Raw genomic sequence first — 21,407 nt, 5'->3', positions numbered from 1 at the left:
AGTGGACAGTGAAGAAAGTTATCTCCGATTGCAACGGGATCTTGATCAATTGGGCCAGTGGGCTGACGAATGGCAGATGGTGTTTAAATTAGACAAATGTGAGGTGATGCATTTTGGTAGATTGAACCAGGGCAGGACTTACTCAGTTAATGATAGGGCATTGGGGAGAGTTACAGAACAAAGAGATCTTGGGGTACATGTTCATAGCTCCTTGAAAGTGGAGTCACAGGTGGACAGAGTGGTGAAGAAGGCATTCGGCATGCTTGGTTTCATCGGTCAGAACATTGAATACAGGAGTTGGAATGTCTTGTTGAAGTTGTACAAGACATTGGTAACGCCACACTTGGAATACAGTGTGCAGTTCTGGTCACCCTATTATAGAAAGGATATTATTAAACTAGAAAGAGTGCAGAAAAGATTTACTGGGATGCTACCGGAACTTGATGGTTTGAGTTATAAGGAGAGGCTGGATAGACTGGAACTTTTTTCTCTGGAGCGTAGAAAGCTGAGGGGTGATCTTATAGAGGTCTATAAAATAATGAGGGGCACAGATCAGCTAGATAATCAATATCTTTTCCCAAAGGTAGGGGAGTCTAAAACTAGAGGGCATAGGTTTAAGGTGAGAGGGGTGAGATACAAAAGTGTCCAGAGGGGCAATTGTTTCACACAGAGGGTGGTGAGTGTCTGGAACAAGCTGCCAGAGGTAGTATTAGATGTGGGTACAATTTTCTCTTTTAAAAAGCATTTAGATAGTTACATGGATAAGATGGGTATAGAGGGATGTGGACCAAACGCGGGCAATTGGGATTAGCTTAGGGGTTTAAAAAAGAAGGGCGGCATGGACAAGTTGGGCCGAAGGGCCTGTTTCCATGCTGTAAACCTCTATGACTCTATGAGTCAGCTACACACTGCCTTTGCTTCCGAGGGTGGGGGGTGAGGCACTTGACCCATCCGTCTGTTCGCCCATTTCCCCTCATAATATGTTTTTCTTTAGTTCTGCCTCTTCCACAGGGGAAACATCCCTTTCAGCACAGAAGTGACAGTAATTTCTACCCTGTATATCTGTCGAACAGACATTTATTTCAACAAGTTATGGAGTAGGATAGTTTCGAGACCTATAATTATTCGATTTATGCTTTGAGGAAAGAGCTAGCGGGACGTCTGGTCTCCTGCAGAATACGTGTGTGATATTTAATGGCTTCCTTACTGCAGTAGTAACTGTAAATGATCCATAAACTGTTCCAGTCAGACAATATTCCCCCAACTGAGAAACCATTCTGAACCTGTGCCCAGCGCTGACCCATCAAGATCAATAAAGGATGGGCCAGTCCTGTTTTGCCAGAGACAGCTGTAGAAAGGGATGATCTAATGCAGCAATGGATGAGGTAATGAATTTCAATGGGGCATTGAGAGTTTAGCAGTGTGTGTGTGTGTGCGCGCGCGTGTGTGTGTGTGTGACTGAGTGCAAGAGTTAAGCTGCATTGTTTCTGCCAGAGTCCCATTTATGACCCTTTGCCTGCCTGTTGTAACGGATCAGAAGATGATCTTTACATGGGGGAAGGAAATTACAGCTGAACTCTGGATTTTAAACTGAAGGTAGGTGGCTATGGGCTTGCACTGTATGACAGAATCAGATCAGTTAGCAGTCTTGTCAGCCAGATTGGTTCCAGATAAGGTGTGGGAGACAGGGAGCTCCCGTCGATCTTAATGGTGAGTTAATTGTTTTGTTAACGTGTTGCATGGTGGCACAGTGGTTAGCACTGCTGTGTCACAGCGCCAGGGACCCAGGTTCGATTCCTGGCTTGGTTCACTGTCTGTGTGGAGTTTGCATGTTCTCCCCATGTCTGCGTGGGTTTCCTCCGGTTTCCTCCCTTGAATTAACCGCCAGGGTCTGACCCTGAGGATTTCTGGCCATTGCCTCCTGATGTTAATTCCTGTTTTAGTTCCTGTTCCTTGAGTTGAGGAGGAACTTCTTCACACAAAGGGTTGTGAATCTGTGGAATTCCCTGCCCAATGAAGCAGTTGAGGCTACCTCATTGAATGTTTTTAAGGCAAGGATAGATAAATTTTTGAACAGTAAAGGAATTAAGGGTTATGGTGAGCGGGCGGGTAAGTGGAGCTGAGTCCACAAAAAGATCAGCCTTGATCTTATTGAATGGCGGAGCAGGCTCGAGGGGCCAGATGGCCTACTCCTGCTCCTAGTACTTATTGCTATCTCTTCACCGCCTCCACCGCACTCCCCAAATCGCACCCCCTGTCACACACAGACCCCCCAAAAACAACCAGGTTGTCAATCAACCCGGTTCTCAGGTGGGAGTCAGCAAAGTTTTTATTTATTAATGTCACAAGTAGGCTTACATGAATGCTGTAATGAAGTTGCTGTGAAAATCCCCCAGTCGCCACACTCTGGCGCCTGTTCAGGTACACTGAGGGAGAATTTAGCACCTAACCAGCACATGACTGAAGAGGAGTGGAGAGGGGAGAGCTGGGGGGATGGTTGTGTTCATGGTGGAGGTATCTGTTAACAGTCAGAGGAGGAGGGGATGGTGGGTATCCAGTTGTAATTGAGGGATGGGGTTGTGTGGCGGGAGGCAGATTTGTCAGCTCCCCTTGGAACTGCAAGGAGTGATGAGGAGGTGCAGTTTAGCCCTGTTACAAGCCCAAGACTTCCTGATGTAACCTGGTGCATTCCTCCCTCTCCTGACCCACAGGCAAATACATTTTAAACTTACCATTTGGACCTCTTCTGGCCTTAGATTTGGCTCCAGACAGGTTTTGCCAGCTGAATGGGGAAGGCGATGGCCTAGTGGTATTATCGCCAGGCTATTAATCCAGAAACTCAGCCAATGTTCTGGGGACCCGGGTTCGAATCCTGCCACGGCAGCTGGTAGAATCTGAATTAAATAAAAAATATCTGGAATTAAGAATCTACTGATGATTGTGAAACCATTGTTGATTGTTGGAAAAACCCATCTGGTTCACTAATGCCCTTTTAGGGAAGGAAATCTGCCATCCTTACCTGGTCTGGCCTACATGTGACTCCAGAGCCACAGCAATGTGGCTGACTCTCAACTGCCCTCTGAAATGGCCTAGCAAGCCATTCAGTTCAAGGGCAATTAGGGATGGGCAATAAATGCTGATGTGGAGATGCCGACGTTGGACTGGGGTGAACACAGTAAGAGTTTTAACAACACCAGGTTAAAGACCAACAGGTTTATTTGGTAGCAAATACCATTAGCTTTCGGAGCGCTGCTCCTTCGTCAGATGGAGTGGAAATGACTGACGAAGGAGCAGCGCTCCGAAAGCTAATGGTATTTGCTACCAAATAAACCTGTTGGACTTTAACCTGGTGTTGTTAAAACAATAAATGCTGGCCCAGCCAGTGAGGCCCATGTCCCATCAGTGAATAAAAAATCAAAGCTGCTTCCCTCTGCTTCCCCTTCGACCCTTGCTCCCTCTGTCCCTACCTGCCTCCCCTCTTCCCACATCCCCTCTCCTACTTCACCCCCTTCCCTGACTCATGCCTTAACTCGGAATTGCAGATTGGTCCCAGGTGACGTCAAGCGACCGGATCTCCATATTTAAAACCCGGCCTCTGCTTCTTTCTTCTCTGCTCATATGTACTAATTATGTATTAGTTGTGTTCAATTATATGGAGGTGGAGGACAATAATCCACTTAAGCACATATAAAAAGATGTTCACCCCCCGGGAATGACATTTTCATTTCATTTATTAAGTTTCCTTTTGAGATGTTTTAGTTACAGTGCCCCACCAGGGCTGTCACCACCTGTAATTTTTGCTTAATTTATTTATTATTGTTTTCTTCAAAGAGTATAAAAAGTTGGTAGAGCATCAGACTTTTAATCAGAGGGTGGATGGTTCCAGTCTCTGTCCGGGGACTGTTTTTTGTCTCAGAGTTTTCACTCCCTATGAAATCTTCAAGGAAAGGGAAAGTGATGGAGATGTTTCTTCAATTTACCATAAAAATCCATCGTCTCGGAAATTGTGTTTGGCTTGTCCATTTTCACCCATGCAGAGGGGAGTAGGGAGAGAGGAGGATCACCTGGAAAGCCTGCCCCAGGGCCTGACCAAGGTGACCATTAACAGGTCTAGGGAACAGGCGGTCTCTGGGGATTGTCCAACCTGACTCTCTGTCCCTTTGCCACGGTTATGTTTGTGGCCCTGTGGCCCTGGAGAGGGAGCGCATGCTTCAGGCCTTCCGTGACTGGTGGATTCCACAGGGACTGAGGTGCATCATCACCCCTGGAAATGATACGTTGTTTAAAGTTTATTTATAATTGTCACAATTAGGCTGATATTAACATTGCAATGAAGTAACTGTGAAAATCCCCTAGTTGTTGCCACACTCCGGCACCTGTTCGGGTACACTGAGGGAGAATTAAACACGGCCAATGTACTAACCAGCACGTCTTTTGGATTGTGCGAGAAAACTGGAATTACAGAATCATAGAAACCCTAATGTGCAGAAGCAGGCCATTCGGCCCATCAAGTCTGCACCGACTCTCCAATGGAGTATTCCACCCAGACTCTATCCCCATAACCTCACATGTTTACCCCATTAATTCCCCCCCCCCCAATCTACGCATCTTGAGACACTAAGGGGCAAATATAACACTCCTGTTTCATCCTTCACCAAGTGGGTTTCTGGAACATCATATGGGTTGTTCAAAGATTAACACGGGGCACAACAGGAAGGAAGTGGGATCGATGGGGTTAAATGACTTCTGTTATTTTGACACCTTCCCCGCCCTGTCCTGGTTTGTGGGTTTGGATTACGTCAGTGTCTTTATGCGACAAATTGTTCATTGGAGCGGTGGCTCAGTTATGGTTTGATTTGTCTTAGAGTGGCGAATCATTTGGTTTTATTACTCATTTTTGTTACTTTCCCATCTTGCAATCCTTTCTTATATCTGTTTTGGGATGTGCGTGATGCTTGTGAATAAGTATTTACTGATCCTTAATTGCTTGAGGATATTGAATCAACCACCACCTAGAGTCACGAGTAGGGTCGACCAGGAAGAGCGGGCAAGTAGAATCATAGAATCCAACAGTGCAGGAGGAGCCAATTCGGCCCATCGAGCCTGCATTGACAACAATCCCATCCAGGTCCTATCCCCATAACCCCATGTGTTTACCTGACTAGTCCCACTGACACTAAGGGGCAATGGAGCATGGCCAATCCACCTAACCCGCACATCTCTGGATTGCGGGAGAAACCAGAGCACCCGGAGGAATCCCACGCAGACACGGGGAGAATGTGCAAACTCCACATAGACAGTCATCCGAGGCCAGAATTGAACCCAGGTCCCTGGCGCTGCCCTGTTACCTTCCCTGAAGGAGGGCAATGATGCAGTTGGCTTCTTACATGCATAGTGCCATCGAGGTTTACAGCATGGAAACAGGCCCTTTGGCCCAACTTGTCCATGCCGCCTTTTTTTAAACCCCTAAGCTAGTCCCAATTGCCCTCATTTGGCCCATATTCCTCTATACACATCTTACCCATGTAACTGTCTAAACGCTTTTTAAAAGACAAAATTGTACTCGCCTCTACTACTACCTCTGGCAGCTTGTTCCATTCACTCACCACCCTCTGTGTGAAAGAATTACCCCTCTGGACACTTTTGTTTCTCTTCTCTCTCACCTTAAACCTATGCCCTCTAGTTTTAGACTCCCCTACCTTTGGGAAAAGATATTGACTAACTAGTTGATCTATGCCCCTCATTATTTTATTGACCTCGAAAAGATCACTCCTCAGTCTCTGCTCCAGAGAAAAAAGTTCCAGTCTATCCAGCCTCTCCTTATAACTCAAACCATCAAGTCCCAGTAGCATCCTAGTAAATCTTTTCTGCACTCTTCCTAGTTTAATAAAGCACCTTGTCAACTTTCATTAGACTAGGACGGCACAATAGCACTGCTGCTTCACAGCGCCAGGGACCCGCGTTCGATTCCCGGCTTGGGCCACAGTCTGTGTGGAGTTTGCACGTTCTCTCCGTGTCTGCATGAGTTTCCTCCGGGTGCTCCGGTTTCCTCCCACATTCTGAAAGACGTGCTGGTTAGGTGCATTGACCTGAACAGGTGCCGGACTATGGCGACTTGGGGAATTTCACAGTAATTTAATTGCAGTGTTAATGTGACTAATAAATAAACTTTTAAAAAAAAACTGATTAGGGTAACACTATCAAGAACAACAAGTTACATTTATATAGCACCTTTTAATGTAGTCAAATGTCCCGCGGCTTCATGGGACTTAATAGCAGGAATAGGCTATTTGGGTCTTCATAGAAAAAGTTAACAATTAACATTGATAAGGAGATATTTGGATTAGCGTCCAAAGCTTGGTCAAGGAGCAGTTTTAAGGGTGGTATTAAAAATGTGATAGCGAGATATATCAATGTTTAGACCCTGGCGACTCACAGGGAATGAGGCTAATCATTTCAATGCAGCAAATTGCTTTGAGTGAATCATAGAATCCCAACAGTGCAGAATGAGGCCATTCAGCCAATCGAGTCTGCTCCGAGTCTCCAACAGAGTATCTGACCTAGGACCAACACCCCCCCCGCCTCCAACACACACCCACCCCCCCCCCCCCCTGCTGCATTATCCCCATTACCCCACGCATGGCAAATCTATCTAACCTACACATCTTTGGACACTAAGGGCCTATTTAGAATGGCCAATCCATCTAACCTGCCCTTCTTTGGACTGTGGGAGGAAACCGGAGCACCCGAAGAAAACTCATGCAGACACGGGGAGAACGTGCAAATTCCATACAGACAGTGACTCAAGTCGGGAATCAAACCTGGATCCCTGGCGCTGTGAGGCAGCAGCGTTAACCACTGTACCACCATGTCGCCAATGTTTTGGCTGAAAAGGCAGATTGAATAATAACTTTCAAACTGAAATAGAATAAATGCTCAAAGGAAAGGAACCGCAGGGTTTAGGAGAAAGGCAGGGGACTGGGACTAATTGGTGAGCTCTAAGAGCTGGCCAAGGCGCGATGAGCTGGAATAGCCTTCTCCACAATCCGGTGATCTGATTTTAGGATGATCCTGCTGTCCTGCTATTTTTAAACCCCGCATGTATGGCTCATTAAGTAGTCAAATTCAATCATCTCTTGACCTGCTGAGAGGCTATGGCTGGAAGAAATCTCCTGGCTCCCTTTCTCGAGCTGTCCTTTGCCCCCTGGCCGAGCCCTAATTGGCAACGTCTGAGCCTCTGAAATTAGCATTTGCTTCGACTGAACCAAATAATCACGGCCGACAGCTGGAACGCTTGTTTTTTTATTTGTCTGTTCCTCTCCTGGAAGCGGCGACTGAGTGGCTCACAATGCCATCTGCTCCTTGCCACTTTAGCCGGGTGACCTCAGCCCTGTGTCCACACTTCACAAGTAGTCAGGCCACACGGGGAAGCAGCAGCCCATCCAGTCAAGCCTGACCCAGCATGGGAATCTAGTAAGTTTAAAGTTTATTTATTAGTGTCACAAGTAGTCTTACATTAACATTGCAATGAAGTTACTGTGAAAATCCCTTAGTCGCCACACTCCGGCGCCTGTTCGGTTACATTGAGGGAGAATTTGGCATGGCCAATGCACCTGACCAGCACATCTTTTGGACTGTGCGAGGAAACTGGAGCACCCGGAGGAAACCCACGCAGACATGGGGAGAATGTGCAAAATCCACACAGACAGTGACCCATGCAGGGAATCGAACCCAGGTTCCTGGGCTCTGAGGCAGCAGTGCTAACCACCATGCCACCATGCCACCCCACTGTGCCACCGTACCGCCATGCAGGAGAGGCACTTGGAGCTGATCTTTATTTTCAGTCCTCAAGTCTCAGGGCCATCCAAGGTCAATCGTAATGTGTATACCGCTCTTGACGGCGATCAGCCGAGTCTTTTCGCATGGTAATGAGGGATTAGAGATTTTAATTTCCCTGTATCAATCTGGCCAGCTCTGATGCAGTGTTTCACCATTCACAACCCAACTTAACTATCTCTCTCTCGCTCCTTCTATCCTGACTTTGTTACACCAAGGAGTCAGCCATGAGTGCTTAAAAACAGCTTATGTTTCTCCACTGAAATTATTCCATTGAAGTGGCTGTACTTAAAAAAGACTCAAAACAAATAGGCAGCAAATAAGCAATTGCTCAGCAAGTTGGAAGACACTTAAGATAATTAGTCTGCCTTATAATTAATCCTATACTGGTTTATAATTAATTCTTCCTATGGTTTAAAAATAATACCATAGAGTCATAAAGGTTTACAGCATGGAAACAGGCTCTTCGGCCCAACTTGTCCATGCCGCCCCTTTTTTTAACCCCTAAGCTAGTCCCAATTGCCCGCATTTGACCCATATTCCTCTATACACATCTTACCCATGTAACTGTCCAAACGCTTTTTAAAAGACAAAATTGTACCCGCCTCTATTACTGCTCCTGGCAGCTTGTTCCAGACACTCACCACCCTCTGTGTGAAAAAATTGCCCCTCTGGACACTTTTGTATCTCTCCCCTCTTACCTTAAACCTATGCCCTCTAGTTTTAGACTTCCCTACCTTTGGGAAGAGATATTGACTAACTAGCTGATCTATGCCCCTCATTATTTTATAGACGTCTATAAAATCACCCCTAAGCCTCCTACGCTCCAGAGAAAATAGTCCCAGTCTTTCCAACCTGTCCTTATAACTCAAACCATCAAGTCCCAGGAGCATCCTAGTAGAAGTCCCAGGAGCATCCTAATAAAACAACAAGGTACAACACAAGGACCCCCTCAGCAGGCAGAGGTTTCTCTCCCTGTGAAACACGCGAGTGCCATTATAAACACATCACCCAACTGCTTTATTCTGAAGAAATTATTAAAGGGCGGGTTTAATGATCAGAGAAAATCTTTCCTGATTTTTTTCGTACTCAATGGCATAACAAAGGTCTTGACCTGAATTTGTGTGGCTCTCTCTACGCTGGCAGGAGACTTGATAAATTCAAGTGGCACGTGACACACAGGTTCAAGATAAGTAGCAGTAGGTGTAGAGGGGACAGGGGGAAGAACTTTTTTACGCAGAAGGTGGCGGGTGTCTGGGATTCACTGCCAGAGTTGGTGGCGGAGGCAGAGACCTTAAAGTCTTTTAAAAAGTACTTGGATCGGCATCTTAAGTGCTGTTGGCTACATGGCTATGGGCCGGATGGCGGATTAGAAAGGGCATCTGGGTGTCCTCGAGCTGGCATGGACAAGAAGGGACAAATGGCCTCCTTCTGTGCTGTAACTTGTCTATGGCTCTAGGTGCTGGCATGTGTGTGAAACAACAGCATGTGTACAGGCCTATACACAATTTTGGATTTATATAATATATTGGAGATAAAAGAGACATGTTGAAGTGTTTTGTCTTATGCTCAATTAGAACACTTCCGGACAAGACAGCCAGAATTTTCCAGCCATTCATGGCATTGGGATTCTCTGGTCCCGCTGCAGTGAACGCAGATTTGGCTGAGCACCAAATTCTCCATCCTCGCTGGCAGCGGCGGCGGGTCGCAAACGGCCAGAAAATTCCAGCCGACCTGTTATTGCCAGCAATATTCAAGTTCCGTCCTGCCAAACGACTAGAAAAACAATATAATTTTTAACTGGCGCTCTGGCGAGTGAGTGAAGTAACTTGGGCCTATCAGGAGCAAAACTCAAAGGCCTGATACATTGAGCTTGAAGGTGGTTTTCAATCGGGCCATTGAGATTGGCCTATTGGAGTATGAACTCCCTGATTAAGGAGCCAATTGATGGGCCAATCAGGGATTCTTTGCCTTGTAGTTAACCGGGAGTGTCAGTTCCTCTGGCACTCCGGATGTAGACTGATAACTGAGAGCGCTCTGTATGGTATTGTTAGATGTTGTAAATAAAGGAATTTTGGTGAGGAGACTTCCGCCTCTGAGGCTATTACAGGTTTATAACTGTTAAGAAATTTAGCACCTCACAACATGAGGATTGTGAATTTCAGCTCTGAAATAATTTTTTATTTGCGTTATTAGCAGTGTTTTGTCTCCAAAATCACACTCCCAGTGCTCATGCACACTTCTGCTGCTACCCATTCCAGACGCAGTTTGGAGAGGGTGTTAGTATGCGTGCAGGGAGAATCCACTGCAAATATAGAGAGGAGACAGATTGTGAGCTCAATCATTGAGATTTTCTCCACCATTGTTGGCTGTACCATTACAAGGGGAGGTGATGGTCTGGTGGTATTATCACAAGTCTATTAATCCAGAAACCCAGCTAATGTTCTGGGGACCTGGGTTCAAATCCCGCCACAGCAGATGGTGGAATTTGAATTCAATCAAATAAATCTGGAATAAGATTCTTCTGATGACCTTGAAACTATTGTCGATTGTCGGAAAAACCCATCTGGTTCACTGATGTCCTTCAGGGAAGGAAATCTACCGTCCTTACCTGATCTGGCCTACATGTGACTCCAGAGCCACAGCAATGTGGTTGACTCTCAACTGCCCTCCAAGGGCAACTAAGAATGGGTGATAAATGCTGGCCAGCCAGCGACGCCCATGTCCCACGAATGAATAAAACAAAAATGTCTGCTCCCCCACCGAACTGAAAATCTGACATTCATGGCCACATTTACAGAAGTTTGTGAGAATTACCCCCTCCCTGAGCAACCCACAGGAGGAAGAAGTTAAAAACTGGTCTCAGTAAAAGAACTGTTGGATTGTCAAAAAAAAACACAACTGGTTCAATCATATCCCTTTAGGGAAGGAAACCTGCTCTTCTTACCCGGCCTGAGACTGTGTGTGGCTCCAACCCGACATCAGCATGGCTGAATCTTAATTGTCATCTGATGTGGCTGATAGTGAGTATAGTGCTATAGTTTCAACTAGAAGACCCACCACTATCTTGGGATGAGCAGCTCGTGAGTACCCATTGCTGACTTGTTGGTGATGCCCATATCCTGAGAGCTAAAAAAACCAAGCTAAAGTAGGTGTGACCAAAAGCTTGGTTAAAGGGGTAACTTTAAAGGAGCGTCTTTAAACCATTCTTTTAACCATTTAGACCACTGATACCAGAGATGAGGGGTTTGTCGTATGAAGAGAGATTGAACAGTTTAGGCCTATATTCTTTGGAATTTAGAGGAATGAGGGGAGATCAAATTGAGGTATACAAGATATAAAAGGTATGGATAAAGTAGACAAGGAGCGGATGCTTCCTCTTGTGGGGCATTCTAGGACGAGAGGTCATAGTCTTAGGATAAATGGTAGCAAATTTAAAACCGAGTTGAGAAACTACTTCTCCCAAAGGGTTGTGAATCTGTGGAATTCGCTACCCCAAAGTGCGGTGCTTGCTGGGACAGTGAGTAAATTTAAGGAGAAGTAAGACAGATTTTTAATTGGTAATGGGTTGAAGGGTTATGGGGAGATGGCAGGAAAATGGGGATGAGGAGCATATCAGCCATGGTCGAGTGGCGGAGCAGACTCGATGGGCCGAATGGCCTAATTCTGCTTCTATATCCTATGGCCTTAGATCTTATAATCTTAAGGAAGAAGAGGTAAATAAAATCACCCACGAAAAGGGAATTATATGATTGTTCTTGAAGTTGCCTAGACAATTTACTAAAATTCCTTTCTCATTGAACTGACCTTCTCTGTAACCATTACTGTCACAGATTTTAAATATTTATTATGGCTTACCAATTGAGAAGTGAATGCACTTTTATACATGATCAGAAATGCTGTGTCCAGTGAAATATAATGTGAATTGATTACAACACAGACTGGGGATGCAATAATGTTTTCTCGCATCCACATCCTGGAAGCAATGTCTTAGGGAAAGGCTCGATATTTGGTTGGCAGGAAGTGAGGCATATTTTTGGAAAAGATAGTTAAACAAACCGCTCAAAGCATTTCCCAGCACCTCGCTGAGTAACCACCTGCTTATGTCATCAAAGCACTCAACTGGGCACAAGAGATGCAAAGAATGAGCTGTAAATCCATTTGCAGTTACGCAGCATCAGGTTCCCCCTTGTTACTTAGCAACAGCATTGTCATTGGATGTTAAAAGATGCCTCAGTAATATGGAAAAAATTAATGATAAACTGCTCTTCGCGCTTCATGTGATGTAGGAACTTATATATTGAATTGGCTTCTCACAATGTAAAGACAACTCGGGTTGCTTCGTAGATTTTACAATATACATTCTTTTTATCACCAATTGGGATGTGTTGCAGATTCATAGAATCCCTACAATGCAGAAGGAGGCCATTCGGCCCATAGAGTCTGCACCGACAACAATCCCACCCAGGCCCTATCCCCATAGCCCCATGTATTTACCCTGCTAATCTCCCTGACACCAAGGGTCAATTTATCATGGCCAATCTACCTAACCTGCACATCTTTGGAGTGTGGGAGGAAACTGGAGCACCCGGAGAAAGCCCACGCAGACACGGGGAGAATGTGCAAACTCCATACAGAAAATGACACGGGGCCGGAATTGAACCCTTGCGGTCCCTTGCGCTGTGAGGCAGCAGTGCTAACCATTGTGCCACTGTGCCGCCCCCTTGCACTCTCTTTGGGTTATTTTAAGCTAATTCTCTGGAGGCTCTTGAATCAGCCTGCAGCTGGGGACCTAAGGAGCTATTTTCAGAAGGGCTCTCACTCACCTATCTCTAGATTTGTTCTGTCTTTCGCCCAATTGCTAATTGTGTCAGGAAGTGGAAGAAGAGTCAGTTGGATTAGAACCTGCAGAGAGACAGGCTGCAAAGGTGTCTTGGGAGAGCTGTTATCACTGCTGGATGAAGTGTCGCAGTTTTTTTCCATCATAAACCAGTAACAGATACAGAATGCAGTGTGCGTCAGACGGAATAAATCCAGGACTGTCAGATAACCTGCTTTGCCGCATAGCTATTCCATAGCAATTCCCCAGAAAGTTGGATTCCTGAGTTTATGAGTCTGCAAAGCAGTCGGCGAATCATGCCATTGAACTTAGTTTCTATCGAATGGAGCTAAGTTGATCTTTCTCTACACCCTAGCTATGATTGCAATACTGCATTCTGCACTCTCTCCCTTCCTTCTCCATGAACGGTATGCTTTGTCTGTATAGTGTGCAAGAAACAATACTTTTCACCAATACATGTGACAATAAATCAAATCAAAATCAAATCAAAACCAAATCACATTGGAATATGATTCTATAAGTCTGCCAGCTACCTAATTCCTGGTGAGTATGGCGTTGAGATAGAGGTTTAGCCATGATCACTTTGAATGGCAGAGCAAGCTCAATGGGCCAAATGGCCTACTCTACTTATTTTCTATGTTTGTATTACTTGCTCCCTCATGTTTGTCCAGCTTCCCTCGGATGCATCTATGCTCTTTGTCTAAACCACTCAATGTGCTAGTGAGTTCCACTGAGTCCTGAATTCCCCATTTATTAGTATATTTCATAAGTGGAAACACCTTTTCTATTCCCTGAATTAACAGCATAAGCATAACAGCACATAGGTGACATGGTGGCACAGTGGTTAGCACTGCTGCCTCACAGCACCAGGGACCCGGGTTCAATTCCCAGCTTGGGTCACTGTCTGTGTGGAGTTTGCACGTTCTCCCTGTGTCTGCGTGGGTTTCTTCCGGCTGCTCCGGTTTCCTTCCACACTCCAAAAGATGTGCAGCTTAGGTGGATTAGCCATGATAAATGCGTGGGGTTATGAGAATAGGGCAGGGCAGGACCTGGGTAGGATGCTCCTCCGGAGAGCCAGTGCAGACTTGGTGGGCCGAATGGCCTCCCTCTGCACTGTTGGGATCCTAAGATTCTAAGTGGTAGGATCTGCTCATGAGATTCTGCATAAAAGACCAACAGTAAAGGGGCCTTAATAACTTGTCAATCAATTTCACACTTTTTTCCAGTCAAATCTCCCACCCTCACATCTCAGAATCACAGGCTGCAATTAGAAATGTGGGCCTGTGGTTTAAATACAGGCTTCAGAATCGTACAGCACAGAAAAGGTCCACTCAGCCCATTGTGATTCTGCTGGTAGTCTTCCACAATAATAAAAAATCACTGTACTTCTCTAAAATGTTTTATTTATTTTTTTGCTTCTGCCTTGGACATGTTTCAGAATTCAGTTTGAAATCTGCAGTCCAAGCTAGTTCTGAAAATAGCTGAACCAGCTGCTTGAGTCAGGTGAGACGTCAGCATCAATCTAACACAAAGGCCGAGTGGGGCCAGAAAGTCTCAAGGTTCCTCAGGGCTCTTTCTCCTGATTGCTGTCATGAATTACATTATAAGTGAGTTTTTCTGATCTTGAAATTGCTGCATGATCAGTGCCTTTATCCTGGTCAGTGCTGTTAGCCTGGCTCAGGGGGTCTGACTTCAGTCGAACCTTTGTCTTTAGCCTGGTCAGTGTCTTTAGCCTTTCACTGAATCGAAGGGAACTTCAATTCGGCACTGTGGCACAGTGGTTAGCACTGGCCCGAGTTCATTTCCCGGCTTGGGTCACTGTGCAACATCTGCACGTTCTCCCCATATCTACGTGGGTTTCCTCTGGGGCTCCGGTTTCCTCCCACAGTCTGAAAGACATGCTGGTTGGATGCATTGGCCATGCTAAATTCTCCCTCAGTGTATCCAAACAGGCGCTGGAATGTGGCGACTAGGGGATTTTCACAATAAATTCATTGCAGTGTGAATATAAGCCTACTTGTGACACTAATAAATAAACTTTAAACTTAAACTTATTAAACTGGTTTGCTGAGTGGAAGGAGGTCAGGATCATGGGCAGGTATCTGACTGACAGGTTGTGACTGGCGGTGTCTCGCAAGGATCTGTGTTGGAGCCTCAGCTATTAGTTGATGGGTTAGAAAATTACTTACTCAAAATCGCAGAAAAATAGGTCGCATTCTAAACAGAATAGGTGGAAGCGTAGCATTATGAAGAGGTAAAGATAGATTGAGGGAATAGGCAAAACTGTGGTAAATGGATTTCAATGTAGACAAATGCGAGGTCATCCACAGTGTGCCCCTCCACTGAAGGAGGAAAGAACAGGGCACTTTCTAAATGGTTAAATGCAAGAAACAGTGTCCATCAAGAGAGACTTGGGAGTCCAGGTACACACATCAGTAAAATATCATGAATGGGTATAGCAAATCATCAAAAAGGCTAATAGAATGCTGGCCCTTTCATCCTTTCACAGGATGTGGGCATTGTTGGCTCGGCCAGTATTTATTGCCCTAATTGCCCTTGAGAAGGTGGTGGTATCGGGGGCCTCCAGGAAAATTAAACTGCCCATAACAACAAATGCTGATGGTCCACATGTGGTCAGACGAATAACCCATTACTTTTCATCTATCACTATGTCATTAGCCCTAAAAATAAGTATTCATTCTACATATTGGGCCAATCCTCCACAGCAGGGTCAAAGAGACCAGTTTCCCAAACAGAGGCATGATGCCTGACAATGGCTTATCCCCAGTGCGTCATGGCTGTCAACGAGCAAGTTCCTTAAGGTCATTCCTTTTTTCCTCGTCGCCACTGATGTCAGTCAGCAGAGGCCAGTATCCCTTCACCAGATTCCTTTTGATTATAGTTCATAAGGTGTTACAAGTTCTGAGACCTGACACTCCCAGTTTTATATATATATAGAAAAGGCTCCCTGGACAAGCAATAATGAGCTCAATCAGGGGGTTCATATTCCAAGAGGTCAACCTCAATGGCCTCATTACAAGTTACTCATTCAGAGAGCCAGTGCAGACACAATGGGCCAAATAGCCTCCCTTTTCCTGCAGCATAACAATTCTGTGATATTAAGGGGAACAGATAGAGTGGATAAGGAGCACTTGTTTCTGTTGGAGAATCTAGGACTGGACAGCACTGGCAAAAAGTTAGAGCCAGGCCCTTAAGGAAATTCGGAAATACTTCCTCACGCAAAGAGAGGTATAAGTTTGGAACACCTCTCTGCAAATGGCAATTAATGTTAGATCAGTTGTTAATAGTAAAATTGAGATTCATAGATATTTGTTAACCAAATGTATTCAGGGATATGGTCCAGGCATGATATGGAATTAAGCTACAGATCAGCCATAATCTCAATGAATGGTGGAGCAGGTCAAGGGGCTAAATGCTCCCATGTTCCAACCTCTGTTTTCCTATTGAGACCAGCCACTGAAGGGATGGTTAAAATAGAAGCTTTAAAGGGGTAGGCCAGCCTATACAAATATCTACCTCAGCAGCTTAACATTTCAACTGCCCTCCCACACTTCCCTGAACAATATTGGTAACAGAAAATTATAAATATCAGTACTGTGCCAAACCCCTGACAACTTGGACTTGTTGAATCCCAAATTGTATGGCCAGGGGCATCTGAAAGGGCAGTTAATATCGGGGTACAAGATCCAGCAGTGCCAGTTTGTGCACAGCAAGCTCCCAACAACTGGATTTAAGATAATGACCAGATAATCTTTATTCAGTAATGTTGGGTAAGAGTTCAATATTGACCAGGACGGCAGAGAGAATTAAAAACATAAGAAATAGAGGTGGGAGTTGGCCATTTTGCCTCTTGAACCTGCTCACCATTCAAGTCATGACTGATCTGATTGTGGTCTTAACACGACTTTCCTACTAATTCCTACAGTGCAGAAAGAGGTCATTCGGCCCAACAAGTCTGCACCAACTCTCTGACAGAGCACCTCATCCAGGCCCATCCCCCGCCCTATCTCGATCACCCCACACATTTACCACTAGGGCAATTTTAGCATGGCCAATCCACCTAACCTGCAGATCTTTGGAGTGTGGGAGGAAACCGGAGCACCCTGAGGAAACCCACACAGACATGGAGAGAACATGCAAACTTCACACAGGCAGTGACCCGAGCCGGGAATCGAACCCGGGTCCTTGGTGCTGTGAGGCAGCAGTGCTAACCACTGTGCCACCGTGCCACCCCAGTAACCTTTGACTCCCCTGCAGATCAAAAATTTGACTAACTTAGATGTCAATATATTCAAAGCCTCCACCGTGACCCAGCCCCCACTGCTCATTGGGGTGGTGAATTCCAAAAGATTAACAACTCTCTGAGAGAGGAAATTTCTCCTCATCTCCCTCTTGTATGGGAGACCTCTTATTTGAAACTGTGCCCCCCACCCCCAAGTTCTAGATCCCCCCACAAGGAAAACATTATCTGTGCTTCTACTCTGTCAAACCCCCTTAGAACCTTACAAGTTTGAATAAGATCGCATCTCATTCTGCTGAACAGGTCCAACTTCCTCATATAACAACTTGTATCTCCAGGAATTAGCCGATAATGAGCCGCCTTTGATCTGCAGTCTATGCTGGTTCTTTTTAATTCATCCATGGGATTTGGATGCCCTGGCAAGGACAATATTTATTGCTTGTGCCTAATTGCCCTTGAGAAAGTGATGATAAACTGCTGCCGTCCATTTGGTGGTGGTACACCCACCGTGCTATTAGGAGGGGAGTTGCAAGACTTTTTTTGTTCTTTCATGGGACATGGGTTGCATTAGCTGGGCCAGCATTTATTGCCCACCCCTAATTGCCCCTATTGGAAGGAGTCAACCATGTTGCTGTGGCTCTGGAGTCACGTGTAGGCGGGAACAGGTAAGGGTGGCAGATTTCCTTCCCTAATGGAAAATAGTGAATCAGTTGAACGAGTCTTTTTTAATTCCAGATTTATTTTTTGAATACAAATTTCACCATCTGCTGTGAGCTTCTGAATTACTAGTTCAGTGACAATACCACTAGATACTGCCTCCCCAGTGACGGGGAAAGAACGGTGATATAGTTCTATGTCAGGATGATGTGTGACCTGGAGAGGAACTTGCAGGCGGTGGTGTCCCCATGCATTTGCAGCCCTTGTCTTTCTAGATGGTAGCTGTCATGGATTTGGAAGGTGTCGTCTAAGGAGCCTTGTTGAGCTCCTCCTTAAGTAAGGAAACAAAGACATTTCTCCAGGTGTAGCCCCAGTAATAACCTTTACAGCTGTAACAAGAATTCCCTGTTTTCATACTCCATCCCTCTTGCAGTAAAGGCCGACTTTCCATTTGCCTTCCTATTACTTGCTGTGCCCTGCATGCGAGCTTTTTGTGATTCTGTTCAAAGTTGCCCTGATCCCTCTGTAGCACACTTTTATCATTGTGATACATCTCCTTAGAATAGTAGCATGGGATTATTGTACCCACGCCTCAAAAGGCAGACAGGGGCCTTCAGTTTAATTTTTCATCCAAACAACAGCACCTCCAGATGTGCAGCACTTGACATTGACGTCAAAGATTCATAGAATCCCTACAGTGCCCAAGGAGGCCGTTCGGCCCACTGACTCTGCACTGACCACAATTCCCGTAACCCCACATATTTACCCTGCTAATCCCACTGACACTTGGGTCAATTTAGCATGGCCAATCAACCTAACCTGCGCACTGTTGGACTGTGGGAGAAATCCCACGCAGACACGGGGAAAATGTGCAAACTCCGCACAGTCAGTGACCCGAGGCCGGAATTGAACCTAGATCCCTGGCGCCAGCAGCATTGCTAAGCGCTGTGCCAAAGTCAGACTGGATTTTGTGCTCACAATCCTGGACTGGGACTTGAACACACATCCTCTAACTTGGAGGTGAATGTACCACACGCTGAGTCACACCTAATATATTTTAAACCTTGGGCAGAATCTTCCAAACTGTAGTCCAAGTTTGGTGGTGGGAGTGGAAGTCGGAGTAATTCCTGTTGCGGGGGAAGGGTGCTGGGGGAGGGGGGGTTGAATGGCTGAGTATGCATGATCTTGTATTGTCCAGCACTTTATTCATTACCCGTGTGGAGCACGGTGAATCAAGTGACGGGGTAGGTAGGAGATTGCCCTCCCCACTAATACCACATGGGATTGCAGGCCTGGGTGCACTATCTAAATGGCATCAGGACAGCCTCTGTCGCTCCCCCTCTCCACACTTCTTCTATGAGGATCCTAACTGAATGATGAAGACTCTTGTGCAATGAAAGCGCAGGAAACTAGCCACGTGTGTACTGCAACATTGTCGGTTCTGCACAAAGCGCATTGTGGTATAGATCGAGAATTCAGAATTCACGTCTGTTCAGACCGTTTGACGTTACCCCAGAGGATTCACCTTATGTTGGGTTTATACCAGCCTCGCATCTCAAATAAATCTGAGTGTTGGCAGCCCTCAGATTTGGAAGGAATCTCTTGCTGGCGTGTATTTTAATTCATACCCATGTCCCATTCACCCATCAACGCCTCTGCTCACATTGGCTCCAAATCTAGCAGTGCCTCGATTTTGAAAAATTCAACCTCCTCCAAGACCTAGCCCCTTCCTATCTCTGTAATCTCCTCCAGCTCTCCAACCCTCTTATATCTCTGCATTGTTCCAACTCTGCCCTTTCACGCACTTCTCTTTCTTCCTTTATGACGTTCCTGAACAAAGTTTTCAGTTCCTTGTCCAAAGACCTCTTTGTCACTCACGTGAATCATTGTCAAAATTTTTTTGAAGACATTCTTGTGAAGGGCCTTGTTTTTTTTAATTTACAGGGTGCTAGCTAGGCCAACCTTTATTGCTCATTCCTAGTTGCACTTGAGAAGATGGTGGTGAGTTGTCTTAGAATCATAGGATCCTACAGTGCAGAAGGAGGCCATTCGGCCCATCAAGTCTGCACTGACAACAATACCTCATAACCCCTCATATTTAACCTGCTAACCCCTCTAATTTACGCATCCCGGGACACTAAGGGGCTATTTAGCATTGTCAATCAACCTAACCTGCACATCTTTGGAGTGCGGGAGAAAACCGGAGCACGTGGAGGAAACCCACGCAGATACAGGGAGAATGTGCAAACTCCACACAGACAGTGACCCAAGCCAGGAATCGAACCCGGGTCCCTGGAGCTGTGAGGCAGTAGTGCTAACCACTGTTCCACCGTGCTGCCTTCTTGAATTGTCGCAATCCCTGAAGTGTAGGTGCTGTTAAAGAGGGAATTTTCACCAAGTAACAATGAAGGAACGGTAATATATTTCCAAATCAGGATGGTGTGCAACTTGGAGGGGAATCTCCAGGTGGTGGTGTTCTCAGGTATCTGCTGCCCTTGACCTTCTTGATGGTAGTGGTTGTGGGTTTGGAAGGTACTGTCTAAAGAACCTTGGTGAGTTCCTGCAGTACATCTTGTAGATGGTACACTGTTCATACCTGGTGGAAGGATTGGCACCCCTTGTGGAAGGGGTGCCAATCATGCAGGCTGCTTTGTTCTGGATGGTGTCAAGCTTCTTGAGTGTTGCTGGAGCTGCACCCATCCAGGCAAGTGGGGAGTATTCCATTACAATCCTGACTTGCGCTTTGTAGATAGTGGACAGGCTTTGGGGAGTCAGGAGGCAAGTTATTTGCCTCAAGATTCCAAGCATTTCACCTGTTCTTATAGCCACAGTATTTATATGGCTAGTCCTGTTCAATTTCTGGTCAATGCTAACAGACAGTATGTTAATAGTGGGGGATTCAGCGATGGTAACCACAGAATCATAGAATGCTATTGAATATCAAGGGACGATGGTTAGACCCTCTCTTGTTGGAGATGGTTATTGCCTGGCACTTATGCGGCATGCATTTCACTTGGCACTCATCAGCCGAAGCCTGGATATTATCAGTATCTGAAGAGTCGTAAATGGTGCTGAACTTTGATGGAGGGAAGGTCATTGATGAAGCAGCTAAAGATGGTTGGGCCGAGGACACTACCCTAAAGAATTTCTTCAGTGATGTTCTGGAGCTGAGATGATTGGCCTTCAACCACCATAGGATCTTCCTTTGTGCCAGGTATGACTCCAACCAGCAGAGTGTTTTCTCCTTGATTCCTATCAAGATTTGCTAGGGCTCCTTGATGCAACACTCAGTCAAATGCTGCCTTGATGTTAGGGGCAGTCACTCTCACCCCACCTCTGGAGTTCAGCTCCTTTGTACATGTTTGAACCAAGGCTGTAATGAGGTCAGGAACTGAATGACCCTGGCGGAACCCAAACTGAGCATCCTTGTGTGACATTTTACTACCTAAAGAAGCTATATAAATGCTCTTCCAGTTGTGAGAAAGATCTGATTTTATTTTTGTTGCGTGTGACCCTGGGAATTTGGGAATTGTCTTGGTGTTTTGGACAGTACATTTCTGGATCTGATGTGGATTTTCTGCAGGATTTGTATATCAGTGGCTTCTGACATTTGACACGTGGTTAATGAAATAATGGTCACATCTAACGTGTTGATGAGCAGGATAACACTGTGATGTGTGTGCTGAATACTTGAAGGGGGGGGCGAAAATTAGCAGGACAAAGGTCAGCAGAATACAATTAATTGGACAGCTCATTCAAAGAGGTAACAGTGGCATGATGGCCTGAATGGGCTCCTTTTGTGCATTACATCGT

At 45.6% G+C, this 21,407-nt stretch overlaps 1 protein-coding gene across 2 annotated transcripts in view; it reads left to right on the top strand.

Annotated features, from left to right (window-relative positions):
- Positions 1–21,407, top strand: part of mapk8ip1b (mitogen-activated protein kinase 8 interacting protein 1b) — a 186,428-nt gene that overhangs the window by 98,157 nt on the left and 66,864 nt on the right. The window contains exon 1 of one of the 2 annotated variants that reach the window (XM_078204368.1): positions 1,510–1,596. The exons of the other annotated variant lie outside the window; for it this stretch is intronic. The gene's annotated coding sequence lies outside the window, so the exon portion shown is untranslated. Of the gene's footprint in view, positions 1–1,509; positions 1,597–21,407 lie in introns of those variants that run through there. 2 annotated transcript variants of the gene reach the window in all.

This window comes from Mustelus asterias, unplaced genomic scaffold (assembly GCF_964213995.1).
Source record: "Mustelus asterias unplaced genomic scaffold, sMusAst1.hap1.1 HAP1_SCAFFOLD_312, whole genome shotgun sequence".
Lineage (NCBI taxonomy): Eukaryota > Metazoa > Chordata > Chondrichthyes > Carcharhiniformes > Triakidae > Mustelus > Mustelus asterias.
This window is presented reverse-complemented; position numbering and strand designations above follow the sequence as displayed.